The 12,830-nt window shown below is 29.9% G+C and overlaps 1 long non-coding RNA gene across 1 annotated transcript; it reads left to right on the top strand.

Annotated features, from left to right (window-relative positions):
• The first annotated feature begins 7,929 nt into the window (after positions 1 to 7,929).
• LOC133702856 (uncharacterized) lies at positions 7,930 to 9,415 on the top strand. The gene is made up of 2 exons (XR_009843795.1): positions 7,930 to 8,345; positions 9,011 to 9,415. It is a non-coding gene; the product is annotated as an uncharacterized LOC133702856 (long non-coding RNA).
• The last annotated feature ends 3,415 nt before the right edge of the window (positions 9,416 to 12,830 follow it).

The raw sequence follows: 12,830 nt of genomic DNA, 5'->3' as shown, positions 1-12,830 counted from the left end.
CTGCCACAACTTATAAGATATGGTGTCGAATAGCACGTCCGTGGCCCTCACGAGTCTCACAAACAGTAGACACAACACGTTTTGCACATCAAAGATGTTCAATGATTAGTTCTTTTTATGGTTTTTTTTTTCCTTTTTATTTCTTAAGGTTATTAAATATGTATATTATAATTTTTAAAAGCTAAATCATACGAATTGATAAATATATATAAAAATCATAAGATGAAACGTTGTATTACCAAATAAAATTATAACTACACAAAATAAAAAGTTGATTAGAAAAATCATATATAATTATAAGAACTTATTACTTTTTAAAAAAAATATTAGTTCTTTGAAAGTTACGAAGACAAAACAAACATTAAGAGAGGTTGGCAAGTGTTTTTGTTTACTCAAGGAGTAACTTGCATAATTAAAAACTTCTAGGACTAGAATATGATGCTCCCTTTGTGTGAGATGCATACAAGTGAGGTGACGGGATCACTTGTGTTTTTGTTTTTGCACTTGAATTTGTTTTTGCACTTGAATTTGTTTTTTAAATTATTTTTTAGTTAAAATAAAAATAAAATATAAAAATCTTATTTTAATATATATTTAATTAAAAATATTTTTATAAAAAGATACCGCATCACCCACACGCAATGAACACGAAGTGGAATCTTACATGAATGGAGACCAAAATATTGTGGTAGGCCATGAAAAGAAAAAATTTAGCCTTATCAATATCTTTCGTCGGTCTTTCTCAACCTTTTCTTTTCCATCACAGGGAGATTTTTAAATAATATATGAAAACATATTTTAACTACTGAAACAGTTATGAACAATATAGAAAACAAATATTACATTGAATATCATGAAATTAGAAATATAGCACCTTGAATGATTTATATTTCTCAATAATTTATTTTATATGAAAATATTTTTTTTAACTTAATGTTTATAATTAAATAAGCAATGGTGAGGATATATTGTTGTACCCTCTTCGCAGTGTGCGACGTCGCGACGATCCTTTCTACAATGAACAAACTCTAATTTTTTAAGTGAAGAACTTGGCCTAAAATGGTGAAATATTCTCAATTATTATTGATGTTTTTTAGGATAAATTTAGAATTTTTAGCAATTGTGTTATTCCAAATAATATTTTGGATAAAATCCCTAGTGATTTTTTTTATTTTTATAATATAAATGAATGAATTATATTATTCTCAATCATATTTTGGATATTGATCTCGTATGTATTTTTTTTTATCTTTATATTAAAAGTGAATAATATTAAATTATTATTTTTAATAATATTTTAGATATTAATTTTTTTATAGGTTTTTTATCATTTTATTAAAAATAAATAATATTTTTTATATAAATAAATTTTTAATAATTTTAAAATATAAATCAAAATCCTTTAAAATTTTACAAATTAATAGTATAGGTTATACACATTGCCCACCTCGCATGAAAACACATTGTAACCACCGATTGATTGCAAGAGATAGAAAAATATGTTTTGTTTAAGATCGCGGTATAAATTATATTTTTAAAATTTTTAAATTTATTTTTATTTATAATAATTTTTAAATTATTTTGATATATTAATATTAAAAATAATTTTTTAAAATAAAAATTATTTTAATATATTTTCAAACAAATCACATTTTCTTTGTCGATGATCATTAACGTCACATGCTTGAACAATCATGTTTCCCACCGGTCCATTTTCTGCTTGGCAGCTTGTGGTGTCGTACGCCCTCGGAAGCCACGTCATCCTTTCTTTCCTTTTGTCTTTTTCACTTACCACAAGAGTTGTTTTCAAACCGATATTAAATACTCCCATTGAATCATCTTAAAAACACACACACACACACACACACACACACACACACACACACACACACACACACAATTTTATTGCAATGAGTAAAAAAATTTTACTCATTGCAATAAAATTGTTTCTTATTTTATGAATTGTATAAACTTAAGAAATTGAGAGAGAATAAACATTTCCTCAATTCTTTGGATTTAAAGTTTTTTTTTTTTTATTAATATTAGTATTCGGGTCAACTTGCCGTACCTCGACTAATCTAACAGACTCTAAAGTTAAAGACCATGTAAGCCTCCAATGACTTTCAAGGAACTCGAACCCGTGATTATTGAGAAATAAATCCAAGATCTGATTAGTTGAGTTACCCCTTAGAGTTTAAAGTTATTTTTTTCTTTATAAAATACGATATGTAAAATAGATATTGATGATTAAAAGGTTAAATATTCAATGAAACTTCAAAAATAATTTCATATTAATTCCTCAACTTTCTACCTTTCAAAGTAATTATTGGTCCTTCACACAATTAACCAGCATATTCCATGTTTTACTTTCTTTTATAAATAAAATCTTTGTTCTTTTTTCTAATTAATATATGTAAAATCTACTATTTTGTTCTATCTCTACCATTAGATTTATAATACTTTTTTTTTTCTCATTAAAAAGGTTTTTTTTTAGTTTTAGCATATTTATTAATTAATAGAAGTTTATGTGAAAACATAATACAGCTAGCAATGAAATCCTAAAAATTGACTTTTTATATGTATATTTATAGTAATATTCGACATAAATAAACTCACCGTTTACAAATAAAATATAAGGAAATGTCTGGAAAATATATAGGAAAATATACTAGTATGTATATCATACTAGTTTCATATCGAATTTCAAAATTGGCTCCCAGCTAGTGAAATTGACAATTGGAAACTCCTTGAAATTCCTAACTCTTCATGTTAAATGAAGAACTATATCTCCATGTGATATAAATGTAATTTTTCATGTGTTTAATCATATAAAATATAGATAAGTCGGTCCATAGGGTTCATTTGTAATATAAAATGTAGATAGGTCGGTCCATAGGGTTCATATAAAATATAGACAGGTCGGTCCATAGGGTTCACACGTATTTATGAGTAGTCTTCTATCTCATATTCCATGTTGTACTTTTTTCTAATTAATATATGTAAAATCTACCATTTTGTTGTAGACTTCTATCTCTACCATTAGATTTATAATACATTTGTTTTTCTCATTAAGAATGTTTTTTTTTTTAGTTTTAGCATTATATATTAATTAATAAAAGTTTATGTGAAAACATGATACAGCTAGCAACGAAATCCTAAAAATTGACTTTTTATATGTATATCTACAGTAATATTCGACTTGAATAAACCCACCATTTTCAAATAAAATATAAGGACATGAAGGTAAAATATACTAGCATGCATGTGTATCTGTACTAGTTTCACATTGAATTTCAAAAGTGGCTCCTAACTTATTAGAAAATAATATAAATCATATAATGGGATTCCACCAAACAATTTAAGTTATTGGGTTGAGATGGTTCTTTAACATGGTATCAGAGCCTTGATGAACAAGCGGTCACGAGTTTGAATCTCACTTTCCCTATTTATTTGATAAAAATTAGGCACAAGGTAATATAGGTCTGTATAAGTTTCAAGCTCAAAAAGCTTTCACTTGAGGGGACGTGTTAGAAAATAATATAAATCATATCCTGAAACCTCACCTAACAGCTTAAACTATTGGATTGAGATGGTTCTTTCACATAGCTAGTAAAATTGACAATTGAAAACTCCTTGAAATTCCTAACTCTTCATGTTAAATGAAAAACTATATCTCCATGTGATATAAATGTAATTTTTCATGTGTTCAATCGTATAAAATATAGATAGGTCGGTCTTCACACGTATTGTTGAGGAGTCCAAATCTCAAATCAATTTTTTTATCAAAAAAAAAAAACTTGTGTTCATACGAAGCTGTGCTGGCGAATGTTTGACACAGCATGAGAGGCAGTACTATACGGGAGAGAATTCAAAGCTGTTTTGGAAAAAATAGTAAATCTTTTTCAAAATATAATGTAAGCAATATTCCTTAAATAGTAAATCTTTTTCTTGACCAGACGTTTTTGTAAAAGGACCAGATGAGTACGTAATTTGATAATGTCTGGCATCGTAGTTTAAATTTGACCATGTTTATAGTAGTCTACTAAACATCTAACTCACGTTCTGTTGCATGTTTTAATTTTAAGAAAAACAAATATGAGGAATGTAGGATATTTTGATATGTTTTTTTACATTAAAAAAATTAAGGTATAAGTTAAAAAATTTATGTAAATATTTAATTAAATAAATTGACAATTATTTATTTATGTAAATAAATAAATATAGTTAATAATAATAAAAAAATTGAAAAATAAGAGATAAATATACATTAAAATATTCATTGAAACAAAATGAGACATTTACCTCATTATATTTATTTAAATCAATAAAAAATCAATCCATACATTTAAAAACTCATGATGTAAAATATAAATACAAATTAAACTAATTAAATAAACTTAAATCCTTAAAAAAATTTCTCAGAGGGCTTCAGTTCAAAATACTACTACAAAAAAGTATGCTCACCATATGTTAAACGAATTTATTAACTGGAGCTTCCGAAATTGATATGATAAATTATAAATTAATTTGTATAAAAAAAATATACAGAAACAAAATAATGGAAGATCTTGACCTTTGCTTGCAATCCAAAAGTGGAGGAGGATAGCAACCTTTGCTTCTTATAGCAATGAGAACTAGTCTGACATGGTGCATAAAAAAAAATTTAGATTACAACTGCGGTTTATTGGGATTATAAGCTCAAAGATGTTATCAATTTTCGAGAACTAGAAATCTTGTTCTTCTGCATGAAGCTTGAATTCTTTTATAGAAAGACATGAAGATGAAGACTGTATATGGAGATGAAAAATATTAAGCCTGGGAACAAATATTGGAAAAGATTGAGCCACTGGAAAACGCAGAAAAGCGACCAGCATAAAGTGCATGCATTGAAACTGAAGTTAATAATATAAACTCGTTTGTCATTTCTACAGGTGCTCAAAGAACTTCCAGGACTTCAAAAAGTCTCTCATTTTCCACACAATTCATTGTCTGGCAACAGTTTGTCAACATGAAAATCATTGGTTGCTAGTTATAGAATGATCAAATCTGAAATATTGTTTGAGGTTTTGAGGAAATAGCCATCATGCAAACAACTAGAGATGAAGGCTCAAACTTTGTTTTCCTTTCAAAATAAATAAATCACAGACAATACAGTAAAGAGGGGAGAGCCTGCTTTCGAACCATTTGAGAACTCTCTTTCACTCAGTCTCATACCATAAAGTAAACAAATTCATGTGGTACAATGTCACTGTAGTTTCTATAATTCAACTTAGTATGGATGTAATGGGGGAAAGGAATTTTATTTATCTCTAATTAAAATGTGTTCCAGTGACCTCACACAAACAATATTACTTGAAATATAGTAGGGAGATTCTCTCAAACCTTTATTTATCAAATTCATGCCAAGGAATTTAGTTTCTTTTCAAACAATTTGGATCGTCGGAGAGCATCCAAAGCTTCAGCTTGCTTCCCTGCACGTTTCAAATTTACTGCCTTTACCTTCTCTGCCTTGATCCGTTCTTCCAACTGAATTCTTTCCTGGCTAGCGCTATTGCTTTCACTCTTGGTAGGACTGACTTTCACAGGCCCTGGTCTCTCTGAACCTTGTGATATGGTACTGGTATCTTCAATTCCGATTGCTTTCAAGGCAGATAGAAGTTGAGGATCGAGAAGATCTTCAACAACTACATCATCTACTGGTTCTGCTACGTTGGCAGAAGACATCTCATCCAACTGGGCTTCAAGAGCCTTGGCCAATTCAAACTCAGCTTCTGCTTCTTCCACCCGGCCTTCTCTTCGCAGCTTTAGGGCCTGACGTTTGTGACTCAGTGACTCCTGTTGCAATTTAAATCGATCACGCCCAGACAATGGTTTTGGAGCCAAATTTGGGGCACTAGGATCCTTTTGTTGAGCAGATGGAGCATTTGACGCAGATGTTGACCCATCATGGCTACCACCTACAGGTCCAGGTGTCTCTACCTCAAGACTCTTCTCCAACAGCTTTGCCTGCCGAAGTTCCTCTCGAGCTTCTCCCAGTTTTCCTTCTCTCTTTAAAGCAACTGCCTTCCTCTTACGAGCCAAAACTTCTTGTTGAAGGGAAATTTTGTCTAGTGTTTTTTAGAAGGGATTGAAATGAAATGGATGTTATTTTTATTATAAATAGTTAATATTCTAACCAAATCAAAATATATATAGGAAGAAAAAAAAAAAAAAAGGAAAGACTTTTACTTGACGGAGAAAACCCAACAACTTTTAGTATTTGAGAATGTAGTAATAGTTGTTTTTTAAAGTAATTTTTATTTATAAATATATTAAAATAATATTTTTTTTATTTTTAAAAAATTATTTTTAATATCACAACATCAAAATAATATGAAAATACTTTTAAAATGCACAAATAAACAAGTTTGATAATAAATCAAATAATATAATAATTAAATTGTGTTTGCATAACAGGAGTATTCATTTCCTTCACCCAACAACAAAAATTATCAAAAGAAATATCAAGAAAAGCAATTCAACGACTATGGAACTATTTTTGTCATCGTAGATTTGTACAACCTCGAAGGGTCTCCCTGGGCTGGACGTACGCTTGGATTTGTTGATACTCTACCAACTCTTTAATTTCCTTTCAATCCTATAAAATTAATTTCCCTTTCGGTGGACAAGATCAATTTTCAAATTCGTTTGTATCATTTAATTTGCATTCTCTGAAATAAAAAAAAATTGGGTTCATTTTTGATGTAAATAAATCTATCAATTATATCGATCTCAAATTTTAGCTTTACCAATATCGTTGGTCTTTCTCAACCTTTTCTTTTCCATCATAGGGTGATTTTTAAATAATATATAAAAAAATATTTTAACTACTGAAACAGTTATGAAAAATATAAAAAACAAATATTACATTGCATATCATGAAATTAGAAATATAGTAGCTTGAATGATTTATATTTTTCAATAATTTATTTTATATGAAAATACTTTTTTTTTAACTTTGTTGCACGTGTACGACGTTACAACAATCGTCCACCCTCATCGTAATGATGTAGTATCTGATAAATATGGGGAGATAAGAAATTCTTCTTTCTTATCAGTAGAAAAATAGAATAGAAGTCGTCACCTATTATTTTGGTCACTAGGAACCCTAACTGGTCTCAGAAATCGGGTACGGGGACTAATTACGTAAAGAAAATGTATTAGCATCCTAAAGACACCCTACATAAGGTAAGTTGCATTGTTTTATTGTCTGATATATGCTACGGTTGTATCGTATTTCTAATTGTTGGTCTGTCTATGGTTTAAGAAAAGTTCTTCTCGGTAAAGACATCTTTATCTTATCAGGTAAAACCTAACCGTCCTAACGTCAACAAAAGAACTACCTTTTTAAAACCATGAATATGTTTTATGTATAAATTCTTAATCTCTGATATTAAAAAAATAAAATAATTTTTTTGGATTTTGAAATATTGGCCAAGTTCTCATGACTTTAATAAACTAGTTATTAAAATCAAAATACATGCTAAAATGTATTTTTTGAAGTTTTCTTTGTTGTATGAAATTTTTTCTTTGAGAAACTTGACTGTATGCATGAAAACAAAAACATGTTTTTTTTTAATGTTTTGACGAAAACCGAGTATTTTAAAACATGATTTGTAGTATAAAAATGCAATCTAGTAATTAAGCAAAATTGATAAAAATACAAGGGGAAATCCCAAATTTTAAAAATGATTTTTCTGATTTTTTTATTGTGATGGGCCGCACCTGGCCCAAAAGAAAACTAGGCCAAGATCAGCCCGAAATGAAATTGGGCCAGAACCGGCCCAAAAGAAATCAGGCCAGACCCAGCAAAAGAGAAAAAAAAAACAACATTCTACAAGGCTGGACTTAGCCCAGCTGTGTGGGCTGGACTTGTTTAAATAGCTGGTTACTGTGCGGAGCACAGTAACTAGCTAATTATTTTCCATTCTTGCTGCAGAACGTGAATTGCTCACGTTCTGCATGCCAATGAAGAACACAGAAGAGGGGACAGAAAAGGGGAGAAGATTACTTGGAGTCAGCGGCGAAGGGAGGGGGGGCTGGCAGGGGCCCCGACCCCTGCAAAGAAATGCCCCTCCCTTGTAAATATTTAATAGAAATAAAAATTAAAATTTGATCCCTCTAATTTATAATTTGGCCCCCTTAATTTTTTTGTCTTGCTCCGCCCCTGCCTGGAGTGATGGAGCATGGTTGCTGGGCTAACGGTGGCTTGTGATGGCGGCTAGCTTGTGGTAGCGATCGGGCGTTGGTTCCAGGCAGTGGTGCTGCTGTTTCAAGTGGTGGAGAGAGAGACCCGAGAATGAGAGGTCACTGTTCTTCTCTTCTCCTCTGTTTTCTTTCCTTTTTCCTGCTATACTTCCCTCTCTGCCTTGTTCCTCTCTTTCTCAACAAATTCTCCCAATGTTTCCTTTTTCCGAACGTAAACAAAAAAAACTGCCCCCTCGGTTTTTTTCTTCTCAAAATGTCCCTCTATTCTCCCCTACTTTCCTTCTGCTTCCCACTGTTCATCTCCGTTCCCTCTCCTTTCCCCCTACTGTCTCTCTTCTGTTTTTTCTTGTCTGTTTCACCCTCTTCTCTCTGTTTTTTTTTTTCACTTTCCTCCTTCTTTCTCACGTTTTTTTTGGCAAAAGATCCCCCCGGTTTCTGCTTCTTTCCCGCTTGCTTCTCTCTTTTCTCAAAAAATTCTCCCCCTGCCCCCGTCTGGTTTTTTTTCCTTTTCTCCCCCCTGTTTCGGGTTCTCTCTTCTCTCCCCTCCAAAAATCCACCTGTTTTTCAACTCTCTACCCCTCCTCATGTTCTGCTCTCTTCCCTCTATTTATAGGCAGGAAGGGAGAGGTGCTACCCTGCCCTGTCATCGTCATGGCAGAGCAGGGTGGCGTGGGGTGGCTTCTGCACAGCCCCTTAGTACTCAATCTACATGATTGCTTAATATTTAGTTAAATGTTGTTCTTTATCACTATGTTTGCCACAGATCATGGAGCAGATTAAGAGTGTTTACTCCCTCGCATGGAGATGAAGCTGAACATTGAAGTCTTAAAAGATTTATGATGCAGTAACACACACATGCATTGCGTTTGAAGCATATATTAGAAAGTTCTTTCAAATACAGGGGAGTGAATAGCCTTGAGGAATACTGAAATCTACCCCACACCCCCTATATTCTGTCCTTTCTAGGATATGAAATTTAAGATCCATTGGAAGGGCAGCTGAGTAAGATCATCTGTGCATTCTTAGGCATATAATATGTGTTCCAAATATGTTTCAAATGCAGATGTTAACTACTAGTTTAACGAAGTTGGAAGCTTGGTAACTTCAAAGATATTGTTTAGAACTGATAAAGGGAATCAATATGAGAATGTGGTGTTAGTTGGCTTTATCTGGTTCTCTGGAAATTCACTGTTCTCAAATCTGAAGTGTTACAATTTGACTAAACCCCGGAGCAAGAATGTGATTTTATGATTGTTGTTTTAGTTAGGACCCTTGAGAAATACTCAAGAGCTAAAATCAAACAAAATAAATCCGATGGAAATGTGCATGGAAATGTGATTAATTGAATCACATACTTGATATTTAGGGTTTTGAACTTGTGATTAATTGTTTTTGGGTGTTAGAACTTACATGGAGGCTCACTGCACAAAAACTAGCCCCTCCTCCCCTCCATCCCTTGTCTCAATATTTACTCGAGTCCAAGTCACTTGAAGAACATGGAAAATGACTTCACACTTGTTGGCTCATATGCTAAGATGATTGGTTCCCACACCATTATCAAGGTTGGAATTCAAGGGAGATTACTGCCTTTTTCATTTTCTTTTAGGCATAAGCAAACAGGTGTGAGAGTGTACAATCTGTTTAAAACTTGATTAGAAAATCTGATCATCATATGGGGAGACTGGCTTACTAATATTCTCGCCATTAAAACCTAAATACACTAATCATGGACAATTTGTTTAAGAGTATGATGCTTATCTCAAGTAGATTACGCCCTGTTCTACCATTAACAATCAAGGTAGGCATTTTAGGCCACTATTCTAGTGAATTTGTGTCCCAAAATTTGAGCTCCTAATTTTTTTCACTCTAAAAGCTCATATCTAGGTGTAAGGAGACTTGATGCAAAGTCTCAAATGTATCCATTTGTTGTCAACAATTTGTGCATTAAGATTGATCAAAATTTTGAATAGATGGGACGTAGTTGATCCAATTAATATATATGAGGGCAAATTTATTCTTTCCCTTTTCAAATTTGTATTGAGTTCGAAAAACATATTTTAGAGGTTATTCACTTTTTAGCAATGTAAAAGTTTGAAATTATTTTTTTTTTCTTTAGTTAGTTTCATAAATTTAATTTTTATTATAAACCTAATATAAAGATTTTTTTTGAATTAACAATATAACTTTTTATGATGATTTTTAATTTAATTTAAATAAAATTAATATTCTACAATTAGATTATCAGAAATAATATTAAGATGATTATTATAATAAATTATGGTTTTGATTTTTTTAATGAAAAATTGTTGTAATTTTGATGTATTTCTTATTTTTGTGTAAAAATTCCTTTTCATTTTCAAACAAATAAACATATTTTTCAATTTTTTATTGAAAAAAAAGGAAAATAAAAAACTATTTTCTGTTATCAAACACACCCATGAACTCTATGTTAATTCGAGATTTTCAGAGTTCATTAATGATTGTGTGTCCGCTAATAAATGATTGTGATTATATTTATTTATAATACAAAGTTATATCTTTTTAATTATAAAAATCATCATTATTAATTTTCAATAACCGTATATGATGAATTTATATACTTTGTATTTTTAGTTTTATCCCTAAGTTTAAAAATTAGTTAGTACGTGTAAGATAAAATTAATGTATTTAATAATCATTTTTGTACTTAATTTTTTTTTTGTCATGGTTTCTACAAATTAGATATTCATCGAGATGATATTATTATAAATCTCAAATTAATACTAAAAGAGTATGCTACTTGATATTTATCGCTATATGGTATGACAATATATATATATATATATATATATATATATATATATATATATATATATATATATATATATATATATATATATATGATTCATCAAAGATGTTATCAAAGGAAACCAACTCAAACCTCCTCATAAAAGGTTCCGGTATGTGATTCATCGCAGCCTGAAAAGTTACAGGAGCATTAGTCAAGTTAAATGGCATCACTCTGAATTTAGTGAGTTTGAATGGTGTTTTTTACACGTTGTCATGCATCCTTATTTGATGGTATTCAAACTTTGATAATAGTAAAAAAATTAATTTGAGGTAAAAAAAAAAAAAAAAACTTTTGCGGAAAAAAACAAACAGTGCCATATTATAAGTTGTTAATGTTAGAGTTATATATATTTCTTTGTTATTTTTGTGTTTTAAAAGATTTAAAAAAAATTAAAAAAATTATTTGTTTTAAATTAATATTTTTTAATGTTTTTAAATTATTTTGATATACTGATATCAAATAATTTTTTTAAAATAAAAATATTATTTTAATATATTTTTAAATAAAAAATACTTTAAAAAAATAACCAAAACTATTCTTTCAAATACTCTATAATCAAAAGGCACAAAAACGGTTGTTAATTTTATTTTGATACACTAAAATATTTAAAAATAATTCTTTTAAAATAAAAATATTATTTTAATATATTTTTAAATAAAAAATACTTTAAAAAATAATCATATCTATAATTTCAAACGCCTCTCTTGACTTTTAGTGTTCATGATTAAAACATTTTCCACCACACATGCAAAAATATCACGCCTAAATTTTTATTTTGAAATAAGTACCAACAAAATATACATGAAAACCATTTTATCAGAGAAAGAGACGTGGAAGAGATTACATAAAAACCTTGGAAACTAATACATCAACAAAATATGAAGAATACTCTCGTGAAAAGAATATTTCAAGGAATTTATTCTGCTGTAATGTCTTTTGTTTCCATTTTTCGTACTATATTTAATAAAACCAGGCAGCTCATAGGTTGCAGCATAACCATATCCATGCTCCCTTCACTAGAAATTAAACATCCGTTTATTTTACATAAAATATTTTATAAATAAAAAGTATTTTATATAAAAAATATTTCCTTGTAAATATTTTTAACTTGAAAAATATTTTTCTGTTAAATATTTTATATATTCTATTAATGATTATGGTAAAGGAGACAGAGAGGTGATAAAGAAGGTGATTGTAACTGGTCATAATAAAAGAGAAGGTGACAGAAGAGGAGGAAGTGGTGGTGGTTGTAAGATAACGATGGTGATGAAAAAGATGATCATGTGGTGTTGATCATGTTGATGAGGAAAAAAAAAAAGGTGGTGAACTGGTGATAAAGAAAGAGTAGAAGGTGGATGTTATGAGCCATAAATATTTGAGATTCGGCAGATTCAAATCTTGGCTCAAGGATCGATGAAGGTTGTATCTTGGCTCAATGTAGAGCCGATGAGTCAATTCATAAGATAATTCATAATTTAATTGATGAGAATTTAAGTTATTTTTTAATATTTTTCAAGATAATATAATTTTAAAATTGTTTTTTTAAAAAAAAAAAAATTCATTAATCCAAGTTAATAATAGTTATTTCCATGACTTTAGCCTTCCAGGTTGAACTCTGACAAAAGGTGCGCAGTATACAAATAAGTCGAAGAAATTATAAGGAAACCATGGACACTAACATCTCAACAAAATATGACGAAGAGATTATAAGGAATTTAATTTCATTATTAATACTCTCGTAGCAAACAGAATA

Source organism: Populus nigra, chromosome 9 (genome assembly GCF_951802175.1).
Source record: "Populus nigra chromosome 9, ddPopNigr1.1, whole genome shotgun sequence".
Classification (NCBI taxonomy): Eukaryota; Viridiplantae; Streptophyta; class Magnoliopsida; order Malpighiales; family Salicaceae; genus Populus; species Populus nigra.
This window is presented reverse-complemented; position numbering and strand designations above follow the sequence as displayed.